This window comes from Ictalurus furcatus, chromosome 3 (assembly GCF_023375685.1).
Source record: "Ictalurus furcatus strain D&B chromosome 3, Billie_1.0, whole genome shotgun sequence".
In the NCBI taxonomy this organism is placed as follows: domain Eukaryota; kingdom Metazoa; phylum Chordata; class Actinopteri; order Siluriformes; family Ictaluridae; genus Ictalurus; species Ictalurus furcatus.
Window position 1 is genome coordinate 16,796,961 of NC_071257.1, and position 20,309 is coordinate 16,817,269.

The 20,309-nt window shown below is 39.0% G+C and overlaps 1 protein-coding gene across 7 annotated transcripts in view; it reads right to left on the reverse strand.

Moving 5' to 3' along the window:
* kcnma1a (potassium large conductance calcium-activated channel, subfamily M, alpha member 1a) overlaps positions 1-20,309 on the reverse strand; it is a 159,262-nt gene that overhangs the window by 79,836 nt on the left and 59,117 nt on the right. The window lies entirely within an intron of this gene.

A 20,309-nucleotide genomic window follows, 5' to 3' on the forward strand; every position in this document is an offset into this window, starting at 1 on the left:
AAGCTACCATGCACCCTAGTGAATATATCAGTTAAATACAGAGCATGTTCACAATTAAACAAATCTCATTGGCTTTCACAGAAGAGAGATGCTGACGAATCATAATTAATTTGTCTGCAGCAAAATAATGTGAGCATCAAATGGTGCAAAATGCTAAATGCACCAGGATGTACAGTTTAAAGAAGAAAACATGCACACATATGTGTAATATAAGTCCTAATACCAGTACTTTTTAATGAAGTTGCAGTAATACAGTTTTGGTTTTTTTTAATGACACTTAACATTTAACATTGACAGGCATACGCACATACACCTCCACACCAAATGTTCACTTGGGAACACTTCAGGATGATATTTAATTGTGTGTGTGTGTGTGTGTGTGTGTGTGTGTGAGTGTGAGAGAGAGAGAGAGAGAGAGAGAAAGATGATTAGAGTAGTGTTCCACAGTTAAGCAGAGCTTTCATCCATCATATGTCTGGCCACTGGCTGGAGAAAGTGGCCAAGCACAGTGATGGAGCAGGTGCAGCTCAGAGCTTTAGGAGTCAAATCATTTAATCTTGTTTCAGCTGCTCCATGCGAGATGGGCACCATCCCCTGATCAGGTGAAATTGAAACTACTACTATCAAATGGCTGCTATGCTATGGGGCATAGCACACCAACATGCACAAACACACACGTACACACACCCTCGCTATCAGCATGCCTAATGTTTTATCTGTTACTGCACCTCACAGTAACCTGACGCTGGACACCTACACTGAAGGCTGTTAATATGCTAAGCGGTACCAGTGCTGCATCAATATGATGGAGGAATTTGCTGACTTTTTTTTTTTTACTGAAGCCACAAGCAGAGAAATTGGAGAATCTCCAACAGTAACAGCTCAAGAGCAGAAAGGATCTATAGCCCCTGAACTGCAGAGAATGGAATCAGGCTGTAAATATGTCAAGATTGTACTGCTGCTCTTTGTCAAACTCTAAAATATACGTCAAAGAATGACATCAACATGAGGCTTCTTCATAGTTAGAAAAAAATGTAGGTATTGTCATGCTTTACTGATATTACAGATCAATAATGCATGTGGAACTAACAATACAAATTATTTCTAAAGAAATAAATAAAAAGAATCTCAGGAACAGATGGGAAAGCCGGAGTACTGCACCATTAAAGGGTTTGAGTCAGCAAAGCTATTGAGTACAGCATTAATAAATATGTAAAACTAAAGCAAGTCCTGGTTTGGTCATAGAATGTTCAGCCTCAGCTCAATGAAACAGGATATTCCTGTGTATAGATGGATTTGATATCACCTTTTACACTCCTTCAAGTACACAATTCACATGACAACACTATGTAATTTAATGTGCATCAAAGAAGGTTGCAGGTATAGATAATGGTTAGGTTCTTATCTAGAACCTTGTGATCGGGCAAGATCCCTCACTGGTCAAGCTTAAGTTTCGTCCAGTGGAAAGGGTCCTGATAGTCTGGCCAAAGGTGAGATGGAAGGAGCTCCTGCTCTGATTGCCAAAGCCAAAAAAGCCTCTCTACTTGCTCCGTGGACGCCTCAAACATTTAAGACTTGAAACCAGGCACCTCAGTTGACAGCATGTCAGATCAGTGATAGGGGACTGTTCAACAGGAGGTGGCAATCCTGGAGCCCTATGTCGACATACTGAAACTTTCAAGCTTATATTTCAACCTTTGGCTGCGGTTTGGTTCTCAGAACAAGGTCAAGTGATTTGAACACCCATATGAAAGTAATTGGGGAATACTATCACTTGAACTCTGCACTGATTGATGATGGCTGTCTGTGAAGAAGAATAAAGAGCCTGGGTGGATTTCTAAATGATAAGGAATTCTCTAAAATAGGCAGTGCAAAATATTCCACCAATGTGATACAATTAAAATGGGCAAATAGTAAAGAGAGAAAAGTCAATGATGCCTTTTAGAATAATACATGAAGACAATTTAATGCAGCTGGCAACCAGTATCATATCAGAAATAATGTGTGTTGGTGCATCTACAGTAAGCCCAGCTGTCGTGACCATCATCTCCCTGGCTCATGTATTATCACTGAAAATGTTTCAGTTTCCTCTTCTAGATAAACACCCCTCAGCAGTGTTCCACATATAACCAGGCCTTCTTTCCATACCTCAGGCACAGCTGTTGTTGACTCAGCCTGGCTTTACTCTTACACAGCAGACAGCAGAATCCCATCATTCATTATACATGATAGCATGTTAGTTATTTTACTGATATCCTGCATTATCTAAGGAGAAACTCCTCACTGCATTTTTAATGAGTTTCTTTATCTGAGCAACAGCCTGTGGTTAAAAAAGACAAAAAAAGAACCTGTCCTGTGAAAAAAGATATTATATAAATAGAGAGTCCATGAGCCTGTTTCAGGGGCTGTGTTTAGATCACTCTAGAGGGCACAGTGAGCTTGCTATGACTACATTTTCTACTTTGCATTTTTTTTTTTTTATGTTTCATCAAAAACAACAGGTTTGAACTGTGACAGTGAAAAAACACAACAGTAACGTATAGACAAGTGTCTGTGAAAGGCAAGAATGTCAAATGGAGAGAAATGCCTGGGCCCAAGTTAATGGACAACTGAGAAGTGAGAGTTGAGCACAGATGAGCTGAGATGATTATACTTGATTATATAAGATGAGCCAGTTATTCAGCTAGAAACAATGATTGATTCTCACAGTAGAATTTAATATGAGACAATGCCTGTGAGGTTAATGTGCACACACTTTATCATATGAAATCTATATTTAGACTCCAACCAATGTAGAGGAATAAAATAAACTAAACAAACTGTCATATTTACTACCTGTTAAAAATTATTATGTCTGCAACGCACAGCATTCAAATGTACCAGTTATTATTTCATTTCCAGTCAAATGCTGTATAGAGCCAAACAGAAATGATGTCATTATTTGAGGGTAGCACAGTAAACCAGCACACACATACATGCGTGTGGCCTACAGAGCACTGGTTTTTAAAGAAAGTGCATGTCACCTATTAAACGGAAAAGTAACAGCGGTATTTTGTCTAGCATGGCATTACGGCAATCATGTACTGTGCCGTTTCAGGTTGCATCATGGGACAAGGCGTTAACAGGCTGCCTGAACATTCACGTGGTAATGCGCTGCACAGTTATGACCCTGATCAGCCCCTCAGATCTATTCTCCGTACACACATGCACATGCTGTACTCCCACCTAAACATGTATCTGTATACACAGAAGCATACACACACCTGCCGATGTAAACAAAAACACAACAAAACATCCTGTCTGCTATTAGGATAACTTGGGGTTAGAGTATGACTGGATTAACTGCACATTATTAAAAGAGTCAGAACAATCCTAGTCTTCACTTCTAGATCATATTAATGGTATATATTAAAGAAAAGACAGAATGAAATTGAAAGGATGTAGTACAATTTATAACCAACATTATGTCAATGTGTTAAAGGAAACTTTTATACATACAATATTATAAAAATAATAATAAAAAAAACTAACACCCCTTCTTCATTTGGAAGTTGAAGACAGACACCATTGTAGACAAATCAGTAGCCCAGGTTCCCTGGATATGCAGATATCATAAATGGTAGCATTTTGTATGTATTTATGTTTAAATATTGTGCATCATGGTGGTGCAACATACTTCAATCCCACCGCCTGCTGCATTACATACATCAACTGAGGTTCATTCTGGTCGACAGTAGAATGTTATTGTTGTTGTTTTTACTATGCAGATTAATTAGAAGAACAATTGACAGATGATCTTCTCAGAATCTAGAACAAGCAGGTATGTGGAAACAATGATGAATCTGAGCAGAATGAAGTCCAGTGCAAACCATGATATAACACTTCTGATATCACAATACAATGCCATCACCTCTTGGTTTGATAAAAACACCACATCTCATGGCTGAAACATTGGCCAACAGCTTGCTGACAGTGCAAACATCACATGCTGCATTAGAAACATTGTTAGAACAACATAATAATCATATACTCATTCATTTCTCTTAGTCTGTATTAATGTACTCAATGTATTATATTACCTTATGTTAGATACCACTTTTTAGCCTAGTTAGTTATGTTTCAGGGTGACCAAAATATGGGACTGGGCAGCACACTGGAGCGTTTACTTAGCTAATGATTTTAAGATTTGTCCGTCCTTGCATACATGTTAACTACACACCGTTATCAGCTCTGAGTTTTTATTCCCTACAACACATCACTGCAAAACTTGGTAAATGACAGCTTTCTATTAGTCTGATTCTCAGGTAACAATATCACCAAGAAGAGGAGCCAATGCTACCAACTCAGGTCTCCGCTGGGACAGAAGGAGCATGGCGAGGCAGAAATAAAGCTTTCTTCCTTTCTGAATGGTGTGCACAATCAATCGGTATCTGGCTATTCTTATTTCTACCTTGAAACTATACTAAATCCAGTCTCTAGGTTTTGGGAAAACCCAATAGCACAACAGTCTTTTAGCTTTTTGTATTTCTCCATTATTCTAATTTGTGTAACTTATGTCAGAGATCCAAAAACAGTGCAAATGCTCCATCCCTACACCATGCAAAAGATTTTACACTTCCAGTTCTAAGTAACCAAAGGAACATATAAACTCCATCTGATTAAACACAAATCAGAGAAGATCTCAGAAAAGAGTAAACAACACTGAGTGTGTGTACAAAGCTAGCTCTGTATAAGAGAGGCAGCTGAGGGATGTGAATGCAGGGTTTGCTTACATTAAACGCCAAGGGAGAGTCCCTGCAGGAACCTGCGCCTCCTGCCGGGTGTGCTTCAGTCCCAATGACGTCAATCAGAGAAGCAGAATCACAACCTCACCTGAACATTCAGAAGCGCTGCATCTCAAATATTTAAAAAACTGCCTACTGGCTTGTTGGTTGGTTTGGTTTGAGTTGGTTTGAATGGATGGTCAAATTCATTCCAGATATTTCAAGGTTATGCATTTAAGCTCTATATAGACACAGCTATTTATAATGTCATGAGATCAAAGATTTTCTACATGTGCTGACTGTGATGCATGGTAGCTCTGATTTTAATACTCTCATTTTGACTGAAAATGGCAAATACTAGTTACAAAATAGTACATACTGTAACTGTGCTATCTGTACAGGCAGAATATCAGCAATAGTATATACCTGTACAGTATATGACAATACAAATATCCACACAAAACAAAGCTTTGACTCGTTCTAGATCACTAGACTATGTGCGGTGTTTGCTGTTTAGACCAGTGAATAATTTACCACCTGACTCCATGGGAAATGTCACCTTCTGGACACTGGCTGCCAATTAGCCTCTTAGCAGGAAGTGCAACATTGGTTTGAGAAGATGCTGAATGTTAGCTACACTAATCTACACTCAAATATGATATACAGTGAGCTCACTGCCTGCACACGGTACACAACTGGAGTCCAGTGAACATGATCAGTAAGCATGATAGCTTTGCTTAAAACAAACAACAAGAGGAGGTGGAAGAATCAGATTATGAATGAATTTATTAGCTACCCTACCAGACAAGTAAAAGTCCATCCATCCATCCACCTATCCATCTTCTATAGCGCTTATCCTTCCTTCAGTGTAACGGGGAAACCTGGAGCCTATCCCAGGGAGCATCGGGCACAAGGCAGGGTACACCATGGACAGGGTGCCAATCCATCGCAGGGCACAATCACACACACATTCACACACCCATTACAAGTAAAAGTCCAGTCCATAATAAATCAGACTTTACAAAATTATCTAACATAATTCAATTACCCAGGTAAGTGCATTAAAATAATCTAGGGGCATGCATAGGGATGTAACAGAGAAAATTAACTCAAATTCTCTGGGGAAAGGACAACTACAGTATATTCCTAGACTTTATCCTATCCTGATACTGCCTCTGATGTAGAAAGTCTTTATGTAACATTTCTTCTATTTGCTGTGTTGTTCTCTACTTGCATCAGACATAAATATGTTATTTGATTCTGGCTAGCGTCTTCATCTTTGCTCGACAGATTGTGTTTAAAAGCCAGATAACTGCAGCACTAGCGCAGACTAGACATGTTTTTTCCCTATTTTTCTCCCCAATCTGGTCACCTACCAATTCACACCCACCAGCCAACTCTCCTCTATAATACAACAACTACCACCCGGGGAGGGTGAAGACTTACTCCAAGACACGTGAAGCCAGCCAACTGTGTCATTCCAAACTGCTGCTCATGCTGCATCACACACTCAGAGGAAATCACTATCTACCTTCTTCCACATACAGTACATGAGCACACAGACTGGGGTTGTGGAGGTTTGTATGTTCTCCCTGTGTCTGCATTGAGGTAGTAGTTTGGCTACTCTACATTACGAATGAGCATTTGAATGTGATGGACTGGTGTTCCATCCAGGCTGTATTCCTAGTGTTCCCAGGATATGCTCCAGATTCATGGCAATCTTGACAAGGATAGTGAAGATGAATGAATGGAGGTTTGACAAGAGGTTAAAAACAAACAAAAAAACAAAAAAAACACCAGAAACAACCCAACAAACCTGGACACATAATCTGCTTATCCGAGATGTCTGGGCTAGTGATTCGGACTAGTCCACTGTACTTTTTGCACCACACCAGGCATTCCAACTCATACCACTTTTTAGTCACACTTGAAACCACACAGACAAATCAAACAATTAGACAATCATCCAGTTTATTTTAACACTGTCACAAAAGTTTAGCTCCTTTAATAGATCAACAATTCCACCATAATTATACCCTTGAACCAGGTCATCCTGCTAATGAACATGCAATAAATAGTGAGTGAATACAGTGCATCACGCAATCTTCATGCTTGCATAAAAGCTTGCACAACAATAAACAAAAATATATATACTTCTAGGCAGACAGCCACACTTTGGTGCTTCTGTTACAAATACAGTTTACAAAAATTGAAAATCAAATTATTGACAAATTGCCTGCCAATTTTTATTTTTTTAAAAAAAGGTTGTGATGAAATGAGAAAAAATCTTCAAAGTATGAGCTATGAACAATAAATAAGCCTGCAACTATTAAAGTATGTCATTATGGTTTCATCTATTAGTTCCCTAGTATTTTATTTCCTTTCAGAGTTTCACTCTAACCCTGCAAGCACCATTAAAAGCTCCTCAATGTTCAGTGAATAAAAGCCATATAGAGAAGAATATGATCTTCACAAAGCATGCATTTTAATACAATATTTGACCTTTATTATAAGCACTTGTCACATGACTATAACAGGTGTGTAGGCAATGCCTGGGCTGGGAACTCAATAACTAATACCTAAAAACCCCACAAGTGTAATTTCTCTGGCGGGTCCTTTTAACCTTTGTCTATATGTTATTGCTCTTTTTTTTTTTTTTGGTTTTAATCTCGGCCAATACTTGTTTTCCTTTTGGTTTTAGCAGGAGACAACAGAAAAGCATATCTTCAGAGTCTTTATATTGAAGAAAAAGCATGGTATTTAAAAAAAAAAAAACCCAACAGTGAGATATGATGGACATTGGATGTATGTCCAATCATACATCTCAATGAAACCTGTGAAACTGGCGTACTTGTCTGAAGGACCAGGGCAGGCCGGTGATGAAGGAAAGCACCTGTCTCACAGAGGACTGATTTATGGCAAATGGGAGAAAGCAGCAGATGAACCGACAAAGGATGGGGTGAAAGAAAACAATCACACAAGTCGTTTAGGCTTTCAACTAAGGTCTGTAAAATGTATTGTTTGTTAATCAATACTTGAACACTACACTAGCCTCAAAGTACTATTACCACAGAAAGCTGAGTCAGCAAACAAAAAGATTTTCCTTATTGTAGAGTCTCCCTGCCAAAAAGATGTTCCAGACAAATGTTACTGTGGATATTTTCACTTAAATTAACACAGTTCGATCTTAAAGAATCATAAAACACTAAACTACATTTTCTGAGATTTAACAGGGGTGTTTGTGTCTCACATCATAAAAGACAATGTTAGCATCCGTTAATTTTATTTGTGGGAGAAAACTGTTTAATTTTGAGCTTTTTTCTGCTATTTTCATCTTCCGCGTTTAAAATTTACATCGTGTCGACATCATAGGCAGTGACGTGGCAATGTACTATAGTACTTCAATGATGCGTCTTTGTCTCAATTATTCATGAGATTGTGTGCTCTTACCCTATAAGAAGACGCTGTCTCTTAATTATTCATAACAGCACACGGTGCTTTCCTATGACAGATGTGTCAAAATGTAAGATCACGTAGTAGATGAGAGAGGCATTTGGGTCTCAAGTGTTTCAGTGGTGTAAGAGTTTGAGTGTGTTGCATGGCTTTCCCAGCGAAGCTGCCAGGGCTAGACTCTGGCTGCGAGCCTTTGGTTGGCCATCAACTACCAACGCATTGAAAGTGTTTGTGTGTAGCAAGCATTTTTCTCAGGAGAGCTATGAGAATTGGAGAAAGGTGGACTTAGGCCTTGCTCATGAAAACAGTTTGTGTCTAGACAATGATGCGGTACCAAGTCCCAAAACTTTGCCATCCCTTCAAAGGAGGTATGGGTCTAATTTTCAATCATACAGTTTAACTTGCCTTTTGCTCTAATTTACCACTTAAAGAGTTGTTAAGTACAAAACTATGCTATGTATAAAGAAAGCTTTCTTAGGAAAGATACGATTTGATTGATACAGTACAAAAAGTTTCAAGGTACAATCACAACAGCAGCTACAATCAACGTCTCTGTCAGACCACCAACATAAAAAAAACGCTTACAAAACTGAGTCCGGGTTGAAGAGAAGTGCCTTCCCCTTTTCCTTCGTGAAAAGCTCGAGCCTATTGCAACCAATTGTATGGATGACTGGTTTTGGTCTTTTCTGATTAGCTAGCTACCATTCCAACACTTCTCCCATCCGCACTGCCGCTATTCATGTTTTCCTCCATAGTTACACAAAAGGCTAATGGTTCAAAAAGATGGGGCAGAGGACCTGCCCTGTGTCTCCGTTTAGCCCTGGTGATTCAGGAGAAGTCCTCCACTTCATCAGAGTCCTGCGTACTGCTGTTAATGGGAACAGGGACAGGGGGTCTCAAATGCAGAAATGAGGGTGTGTGAGAGAGGTGAGTGGAACTAGAGCAGTCGAGGTCGGGATTCGAACTCGGGACCGCAGCGTGTAGGGACTTGAATTTCGGTTGAGCCACAAGCGAGGTGAGGCGTGGGCTGGGGTGTCGCAGGAAGTGTGCAGGAGTGAGCAGACAGGCAGCCTGAGTAATGGACCGCACTGAAAGCCAGAACAATCTGGCCACTAGTGGCTGAGGAACCGGGGTTTATATACGCTGCTGATATGCACGCTGATGAGAAGCAGGCGAGTCCAATGATGCTATTAGAAAGCACGAGAAGTGGTGTGCCACGCCCAGGGACATGCACACACGCAAACAGAAACAAGAGGGAGAAAAAACACTGGAAACATTGGGAAGGGGAAAAACAGGGGGAACACAGGGAAAACACATGGAGGGTCCGGCCTGGACCATGACAACTGCTGCCACTGCAAACTTCTATGTCACTATCCATCTTTATAGTGATGGTACTGAAGGTACATACAACCCCAATTCCAAAAAAGTTGGGACACTGTGTAAAATGTAAATAAAAACAGAATGCAGTGATTTACAAATCTCATAATCCCATATGTTATTCATAATAGAACAGCCACAAACTGTAGATGCAATTTTTCGCAGATTGGTGGATCTCTGCCCATCTTTACTTCTGAAAGACTCTGCCTCTCTAAGATACTATTTTTTTATACCCAATCTTGTTACTGACCTGTTGCCAATTAACCTCCAGCTGTTTCTATTTAGTAATACTCACTTTTCCAGCCTTTTGTCGCCCCGTCCCAACTTTTTCCAGACGTGTAGCGGCCATCAAATTCAATATTACCTAATTTTTTCCTTAAAATGGTACATTTACTCAGTTTAAACAGTTGTTATGTTTTCTATGTTCTATTGTGAATAACATGGGTTTATGAGATTTGCAAATCATTGCATTGTTTCATTTACATTTTACACAACTTTTTTTGGAATTGGGTTAAAGAGTTACTTGCGGAACTGTTTTTTTGTGCATAAATAGAAACTTATTTTCAAATATATGGCTTTATAGTGTGTATATAAACATATTTATACATTTATAATAATAATAATGATTATATATGTACATTTATATGTATACAATTATACAAAATTACAATTAATCTAATATATGTAATATATGTAATAGGGCATTCAGTTACTTTTAAAGGGGAAAAAACTATGTATTTCATTTAACTGCCAGCTATAAAAATCTTACAAATCCTCACACTTTACCCCTCATTTTTAGTGAGGGCCGGCACTGACAGATGATGGTTGCTCGCCCCTCTCTCTTGACCTGCCACACCCACTCCCCTCCCTTCTTCTCACAACTATCCACACCCATTTAAGTTGCATTTTCCAAAAAGATTGTGAGGATGACTTGAGCTGAAAGAGGGGGGTTTCATGACCCTTTAAACAATGAATCAGCAAAGGTTTAATTAACATATTTTAATACACTGCAAGTCATGCTGCAATTAAAATGTAGTAAAAATAATAACACATAGTTTGTTTGGGGATTTTTTTTATCCCATATGGTAGAGTCCTAGCTTTAATACTTAGCAAGCTCATCGTCCCTAGGCTATGTGCTCTCTAATGCAAACAAACATAAAATATCTTCAAATCAGCCCAATGGCACTCTTTATTCTGCAGCCCATACATCGTAGCAGTGCATCCAATTACAGCTCAGTAATAATTATTACAGCCATGTCAAGGCTGTCATATGCATCTAGCCTACATAATGAGATCTCTACAAAAATAACAACCTTGCAATATCCTCAATTTACTGAAAAAAATTCCATTACTGTGTCAGATAACTATTTAAATCGTCTAGCCCATCCATCCAAGACAAAATACCATAGGCACAGGATGCCCCAACACTGCACTCATCTTAGATGATGGCTGACAGCAGATATTGAGGAGCGCACCGACAGGATGACATACCCAAAAATAATGTGCCAAAGCAAGCTTGCATGAGAGGAGAGGACAATGAGGAGTTCCAGCTGATAGGATAAGGCACTACGTCAAGCTGGGCCACAACCCTGTTTTGCTGACCTTGAGTGATGACCGGCCTAAAGAAGCACAGTGGATATTATAATGGGATTTTGGCCTGTGACGCATGTGGAAAGATGAGCACCGTGATTGGCCCAGCCTGGAGGTGGGAGGATGCACAGCATGTGATCAGAATTCAGACTGGCTCCCTGAAGTGCTGGTGCACAGGTCACTGTCTGTATAGCAAGGACAGAACATGTGTGTCCATAGTCAAGCATCACAGCACATGTTCATGTCCTGGTCTCGAGTATTAATCCTTCATGAGTCAAAATAATTGTTTAAACATGGCATGAATGATTTATGTTCTATAGACATACTATAGGTTTAGCATGGGTTGGTTTATGTTCTATACAAAATATTATTTTACAGACTACAAGACCATCTTTCAAATTTTGCACCAGCCAAAATTTTGACTGACTCATGTAGACCCAAAGTATATATGTTGGCAAAATCATTACCGGAATATGATTTGTTTCACAGTTAGAAGCTTATTTTGAACATGTCGATATATTTAGAGTAAATACTCAAATGAACACATTTTTCATTAACATATACTAGGAGATAGAATTCTACCAAGACAATCACTAAATATCAAGGGTTTAAAGTCCGGTGAAAGTACAGAGACATAGTTAAAGGCCAATATTCAAGCACAGTGTTACAGATTTGTAATCAACTGGATTTTTATTTTATTTTTGCCAAACCTTGCCTCCATGGGATCACCCTGTGGTGCAAACAAAGATACTGAATAACTATGCAGGGTATTGCATCCATTTTGTAGAATAATTCCAAACTCTTGTAAAACAATCACTTTAAAGCTCCGCTTGAACCTTTATTAAAAAGACCAGCTGATTGACATTTGGTAACTTATAGCTATACATACATCTTTGGTCCAAACAAACAGACTCATTTCTGCAGTTTTGACTGATATTAGTGTGGCACAGTGGGTAACACTGATGCCTCATAGCTCCAGGGTCCCTAGTTTAAGTTTCAGTGTACTTTCTCCACGTCTGTGTGTGATTCCTCCAGTTTCCCTTCAGCTTCCAAAAACAAGGCAGTAGGTGGATTGGTGTGAATGCTATGCCATAAGGTCATCAAAATCTTGACAGTGTCTACTTACAACAGTTCACAGTAATTAAAACCATAACTCCAATGGCACACCCGATGTTCAAACACCATCTGCATCACCAGCCCTGATGTAATCACAGGTGAAGGGATGTCAGCAATGCAAAGATACTCCATGTTGTTTATTTGCTGGTAGCTAAATGGATATTTTGGTCAATTTCATAGGTTGAGTACGCACAAAAAGAGCAGGTCTATTAATTCTCACAAGCCGAACGTGACATTATAAAGCCTATTGTGTTCTGTAAGTGTATAACTGTGTTGTCTCTCGTCTTCATTTTTACTGTATTTCTTTAATCAGTAGGCAACGGCACACTGTACTAGTTGAATTAAAAGCTCACTGAAGTGTTGATTTAATAAACTCTCTTTATAGATCACATGAATGTAAAGTGGCTTTGCACACACTAAGCTTGTTTCACTGGGGTAATCAACTTTGACTGTATACAGTAGTAGTGGATGGCTATAATACTCGGACAGCCCAATACAGACAATTTGCAAAATATATTTACTTAATCCAGGTTTATCCGGTACAATTTTTGGCCAGATTTTGCCATCCCAAATGAAAATCATTGCAAAAGAATCCTTTGAGCGGCCGTGGCTCAAGTGGTAGAGCGGGTTGGCGGTTTGATTCCCGGCCCACGTGATTCCACATGCCGAAGTGTCCTTGGGCAAGATACTGAACCCCAAGTTGCTCCCGATGGCAAGTTAGCGCCTTGTATGGCAGCTCTGCTACCGTGAGTGTGTGTGTGAATGGGTGAATGAGACACAGTGTATAGCGCTTTGGAGAAAAGCACTATATACGTGCAGACCATTTACCATTTTATCATGAGATAAGCGGTCTTAGACTGCATTACATGACGCGCTCACCAGTGGCCAATTTAGTCTAAAAGCCACCAACAGGAAGACAGCGCAGGATGATGCAGAACATAAAATGTGAAATGAAATTATGTTTGAGTAGCAATCATTTAAATTGCTGACCTGCTCACATTAATATAACCTAACCAGCCTACATGTCTGGCCCCTGATACAGCGAGTTGCAAAGCTACGCACATGCTCATAGACAAAAAAATATATCCCCATTACCTAAACTTAACTTTGAAGAATGGGTATTACATGTTGTCCTTTGTTACCCAGCCAAGAACAGCTCCAGTCTTCTTCTTTGCCTTTTAAAATGTGTTTGCTCTAGGCATAACATTGCTACTATTATACTGAGGGCTTGTTTGTGTTTATGCAAGTCCATTTTCTGCATGAGCCTGGATTGTGCTGATTGATGACTGAATGTAGTAATTTTACTATTACATAATCTGACATATAATGGCTTTCCTCATAGTGAAAAACTAAAATGTTAAAACTAAAGAAGTTCTGGGCTCCAATGAATTATATCCTGGCCAGTTTGAATTCAAATGCTTGAGTTGCACAATAAATAAAGGCAATGTATTAAATATCAGTGGCCTATCAATGGTAACATCCCGGACCAAGTTTCTCTCTAAAACAACATTGTTATATAATCGCTGTATTTGAACTAAACGCTAATCAATGATACTACTGTAATCATGTTATAACCACATCAAAAAGCATCTGTCAAATAGGGCTATAATCTACAACACTCAGTTTACATCATATGTTACATTCATAAAATGCTACTGTCAAGGTCTACCAGAACAGTAGGATCCAAACAGTCATTCAGCTGTAAGCAGTGAACAGCCATTCTGTTCCTCAGCATCGAGCTGTGTGTGCTGAACCTGTAGAGGAAGTGTGTGACATTTCCCTGCTGAGATTTGCGCGGAGCAGTAGCCCTGCTTATCAAGCCTTCTGTCATCATGTTATAGCTATTCTACCCTATACCAAACCATGTCCCATGTAGCCTATGGGTATAAACTGTGCATTTTTCTCCCTCGTGCACTTCTTATGGGTAATTTGAGTACTTGTTTTGTACTTTTGTATTTAACGTCTATTTTTAACAGACGGTGAATCATCAAGGCCCGCCATGAGAATTCTAACCCTGTAAGACATCAAATAAAACCAACTACACGAAATAAAAAGCTTATTTAAAATGTTAGCTGTAATTACATTGCTGACTATAAAAAATCTGTTCAGTTGCGTAAAATCACTGAAGATGAAAATGAGCTCAGAATCATTTAGCGCATATCATTTTGATGGGTAGCAACTTTTTTATAATTTACCTACTACAAGCAACTCACTCCGAGCCACATAGGTTACCAGCATTATGATGGTACACCAACCAATATGCTGGTACAATGGATGATCAGACAAAGCACAGAAATACATGCATTACCAGGTGATTCCTGTCTCTACAAGGTGTTGAGTTCCATGCTGAGTACCAGGTGGAAGCACAGCATGAAAATGTGGGAGTACCTGGGTGTCTTCCTCCAACTTCCTTGCGTTTGCACTATGGGGGTGGAACTGAAAAGCTATGCCTTATCCAAGCATACCAAAAGGTCCTGAGGAAGCTGAGACTACCTTGACACCAATACTGATAGCCGGCCTAGTACCACTATGAACAGAGAGACTATAACTAAGTGTGCTTGTGCCAAAGGAAGAGCAGCCACTTAAAACACGTCGGGGAGGAATGAAAGGAGCCAGTAGTAACTGCTATGTGAACCTACAGAGCTTTGCTGCTTTTTCACTCCATATTTGTAGACTCCCTGAGAAAAATGGTTCTTCAACCCCTATCATAACCTGTATAAAAATCCCAGCAGCCACTGCTCATCATGGTGGATCCCTCTCTCATTCCCTCCCTTCACCTAAATCAAATAAATATATACTCCTCTGGCGATTAAACTTTGAGGGGAAGCATTACAATATATGGGCACACTGCTGTCATGGACATATAAATCTGTATACTGTACATGTTCATAGTTTTACTCTATTTTTAGGGACTGAAAAAGACAAAGACAGAACTGTAAAGATGAAAAAGTTGTTTCAAACTGCCGACTGTCTGTTCCTCTTGAAGCAGATAAGATTACAGGAAAGCCATCCTAGAACGAAACGACTCCAGAAATCATTTGTGGATCTTTCTGTTCTGCTACATGTTAACAAGATGTTTTGGTAAACTTGTGTTCACTGGTAAAAAATAATTTTAGGAACATGGTACTATTTCTAAGGAGAGGAGCCAAAAAGAGAGACGTTTTATATGTGAGGATATGCGTGGTGCTGTGGTTTTATTTGAGTTGCAGCACTGCTGCTAGTGTGAGTCACCGTGTGAACTGTCATTAGTGATTAGAGCAGTCTGATTCATGCTTGGACCAACATCGTCGACATATTCAGCACAGGCCTTCACTGGTAAACTGCACGCACGCACACACACATTTTATATATTTTATATATATATATATATATATATATATATATATATATATATATATATATATATATATATATATATATATATATATATATATATATGTGTGTGTGTGTGTGTGTACAATTTAGAAATAGAAGGAGTTAAAACACATCTACTGTATGAATTTGAACAAACGTCACACTGGTAACCCAGTACTCTAAGCATCTGGTAATAAAGTTCTACACTGCATCATTAATACTTCTTTCTACCATCATGGGAGAGTCAAGGAAGCCTTTCCTACACCTGACAAAAGAACTAACAAAAAGGTATAATGTAGTAAATGCAATTCCACAAGGCTGAAGTTAATTTTATCATTCTATTAAGAGGAAAGTGAAGGAAAGGTTATGTTGGGATTTAAATAACTTTTTACGTAAAATATGGTTGCCAGAGGGATGAAAATATTAATGAAATGAAAACCAATACAATGTTGCTCCTATTATTAGACCTATTATTAAATTACAAACTTAGATTCTTACATTCTTACTTAGATTCTGAACTTACATTCAAAAGAACTGCTATAACAAATTTCCCAAAACTACTCATAGGGAAGCGCTGCTGAACCAAAACAATTTGACATTTGTTCAGGGCTCAAGTGCTCAGTTGGTTGCTGAAAGTCGTATGCACCACAGACAACAGTCTCAGGTCTTGTTGCTGGAACAACATTTAACTATGTGCATGTACTCTCAGGACAAATGAGTATTCATCTTCAGTACACCACTTTATCCTCATCAAGGTTACAGTGCATCCTGGGAACACTTGGTGTGAGATGGGACTACACCTTGGATGGGATGGAGGGCAGTCCATACCCGGGCACCATTCACACATATTCACACACCCATTCAAACTTATGGGTAATTTATCTTAGCCAATCCTCCTGCAATGCATATGTTTGGGAGGTGGGAGGAAACCCATGTGCAGACAGCAATGTGAGTTCAGGATTGAACTAGAGACCCTGGAGCTGTGAGGAAGGCAGCACAACCCACTGCACCAACATGTCACACAGCATATCATACAATAATAAATTCAACAGGGTCAGCGACAGGTCATGGGCGGCCAAGGCTCACTGGATGGCTGCGTATAGGGCTGTGTAGCCTCAAACCAGTCATAGCACCCATGCTGACCCCTGTCCACCACCAAAAGCATCTACAATGGGTACATGAGCATCAGAACTGGAGCATGGAGCAATGGAAGAAGGTTGCCTGGTCTGATGAATCACGTTTTCTTTTACATCATGTGGTGATTCTTTGTTACAGTAAGTTCTTCAAAAATGACAATCAAAGTATTTATCTGGGTTAAACATTTATTTGATGAGATATAACTTTTACATTTAAAACTCATCTGTAAAGCTCATCTTGAATTGTATTTCCTAAAAGCAAAGACCAGGTTCTCCTGCTCTTCATTTTTCACAAATAATCCCATATAGTCTGAGAAATTAGGTTGATTTGGTCTCAGAAGAGAGACAACAGTGACACAGTTTTTTACCTAATTAATTCCTGACTTCATTTCTCCTGCAAACTGATAATGAAAGGTTTACAAGATGGGTAAAGGCCCTAATGGCTTGACTTAAAAATTATTTAAAACAATAAAAAAAATGTTGTAGTTATGAAATCTCTTAATGGTTTAGTACCTTCTTATCTGGATGCCTAATATACTAGAATCCACTTTATGATCATCTAGCCGTCTTTATAGATTATTTCAGGTGTTTAAGTGGCTTTTTGTTTCATCAGTCAGTGTAGACATTTCAGTGTAGAAGTGTCATGATCTGAAGTAAGGACTGTAACAGCTTGCATTAAACAAAAGCACTGCTCCTCTAGTAGGCTACACTAGGTATCTACTGTACCTACTGTATACATGTGGACTTAAGAGAGAGACTTTAATTGAGGGTGTGGGAAGGGAGGGGGTATACTCTTTTGGTGACAAGTCTGGGGAATGTTAGCAAGAACTACTAACAGCTTTCAATGGCTTTAAGTTGCATGATCATGACTGAATCCTGATCTAATTCATAAAAAGTGTGATTCAGTGTGAGGCATTTACAATGACATTCTCCAACAGACTTTGTCTGAAGAGTATTATTATTAACAATATTGCATGCTTTTTATTGCTCGTATTACATGAACAGCAAAAAAATGGAATAATCACATTTTTGATCCCAGCTTATTGGGAGGGGGAGTTAACAAGTATGCAATCCGAAATGATAAATTAGAAGTGATTCTTGATGAGGAATGCCCAATGTAGAACTCATGAAAGCTGTTCTAAATCTGCAAGGCTGACTAATGCAATAGACACTGTCTGGATTTTATAGTACTAATATAACCAATATGGATTTTACAGCCGGCAAATTCAAGAAGAGGGAGACATAAAACCAGTATATACTATCATAGCACAAGACCTTGCATGTGCAATTACTTTGTAAGTGATGACTAGCCAAAGAGGCCTTTGAAACTCGAACTAAGGTGATGCTCAATCTATCAAAAGACCTGAGCTAGGAGATATCTAAATATGTAAATATGTAACTCTATCTGCAGGATGTGGGTTGCTGGCAAAACCGATAATCTGAGGGAGAGGGGCTTGTTTTCGATCAAGTGCACAGGGAACAAAGGATGACAACAATCCTCTTGTGGCAGTATTGGAGAATACAGTTTGTTCACAAAACAGACCTGCAACACCATAAAAGTAAATGAATATACATACCTATACAGTTAAGAGTGCTGAATATTTCTCTTTCTCCCTTGGGCCAATGTCAAGTGGAAACATATGGTTTAATTATTCATTTTTAGTTGCCAATAGGCAGATGTTTGTGTTGCGATGCTGCAGGAGCTAGAATGTGCATCCAACGTTATAACGGCACCACCACAGTTTTTTTGAGTTGCATCCTAAAAACTGAGGACTGTTGATGCACCTTGTATTTCTAATTTCAACAGACAACCCTTTCACTTCCTTAACAAAACTATCTGTCAATTATTGTAACCCTTCCCATCTGATGAATGCATTTTGTGGTACAAATGTTTATCATTTACCCGATATAAGTGCACTAGATGAAGCAGGAAAAAAAAGAGGGCACAACTAATATATTGGCTGAATGATCAAATCGTTTGATATTAAGACTTCATGGTCCACATTTATAGTTGAGTTATGCACACACAATGAAGAATTACTACCAAGATTCCTTCAATGTGAAGCATAAATATGTTACATAATAACATACATAATCTCATTATTTTAGTTTACCGAAAAAGGTTTTATAATTGGAATGGGAAATATAATCTATTTCCCAATAAGTCAGGATGCTTTGTCAGCAAAGAAAGTCTATCAAACTGCCATTAGCATACTGCTCATGTATAACCATGGAATCAACCACAAAGGTCACACAATCTGATTCACAATTACAGAATGCAAGCAGCAAAAATGAAAGAATTCAGCTACTCTCAGGCACTCAGTATTCTTTATTCCTGATAGGAAGAAAATGTTTTGTTTTTTTTAATGGCAAGATGAACTTAAACAACAACAGAAAGTGTCTTTAAGACCCAAGGCTTTTCTTTGCTTAGCTTTGTATTATTCTTCTGCAAGAGAATTCAGGCAAGGCTCTGGGAAAGAAAGAAAAAAAAAATCACTCAGCAACCAATCAGTCTGATACCTAAAGTGCTTTAAATAAACTGGCTTCAACTGAAAGATATTTATTTGTAGAGTACTCTGGGGTCTGAGATGTCAGCTTGACCGGCATGCTGCTAATCCTTAAATATGATATTAGTGAGTGTACAGGCCAGGCTACAACTGTAGGTCAGATGGAACCATCAGATGAATAGGTCAGAGGCTACGCATAGGTGGTAATGGAGAATGAATCGGATTCATATTTTAACCTTATTTATTCATGCAGGTTCAGCCCACTATGCTATTTGTCTTTAACTCAACTGTCCACTGTCATTCTGCTGCCTATCTGCAGCTTGCAGTTAGACTACTAACTAACTAACTACAACAAACAAGTTTAGACCAGGATTCTTCTGTTTGTGGGATGCTTCAGTGGCAGGGCAATTGGGACTGTATAACCCAGATGTGGAAAAGCAGATTCTGTCTGAACTACCACATTAAAGATGAACTTTTCTCCAAATGTCAACAGTTCATCTTTCCCCTATGTAAGTCTCTTTATAAGGCAAAGAGAGCATTCAGAAGCAATATTTCTATTTCAAAATTTACAGTTTAGTATATACGATTTATTTAAAGTCCACTAGCCAGTTTAAGGCTCTGAGAGTCCAAAGCAACTGCAGTACTGACTCAGCAGTAACACCCATTGCAATCACACCAGTGGGAAGGCTGGAGAGGTGGCCTGAATGCTGTGTGTGATGACACCCTGAGCCAAGAGTATACTGAACCACCTATAGCCACACAGACACAAACAAGCTTTCCTCGGAAAGCAGCACTATAATCACTATAGGGTTCAATAGGCATTGACTGGACTGACAGATTAGCGCAATACAAATGAATATGCAGACTTTCTCATACGTCAGTGTAGAGAAGATTCTGGCAGCATTAACATGGGGAGAATGGCACTCACGGCAGAAATGCATCCTCTCTCATTTAGCTAGTGAAATCATAAATGGCAGAATGGTTTAACTCTTCTGACATTACTGAAATTAACG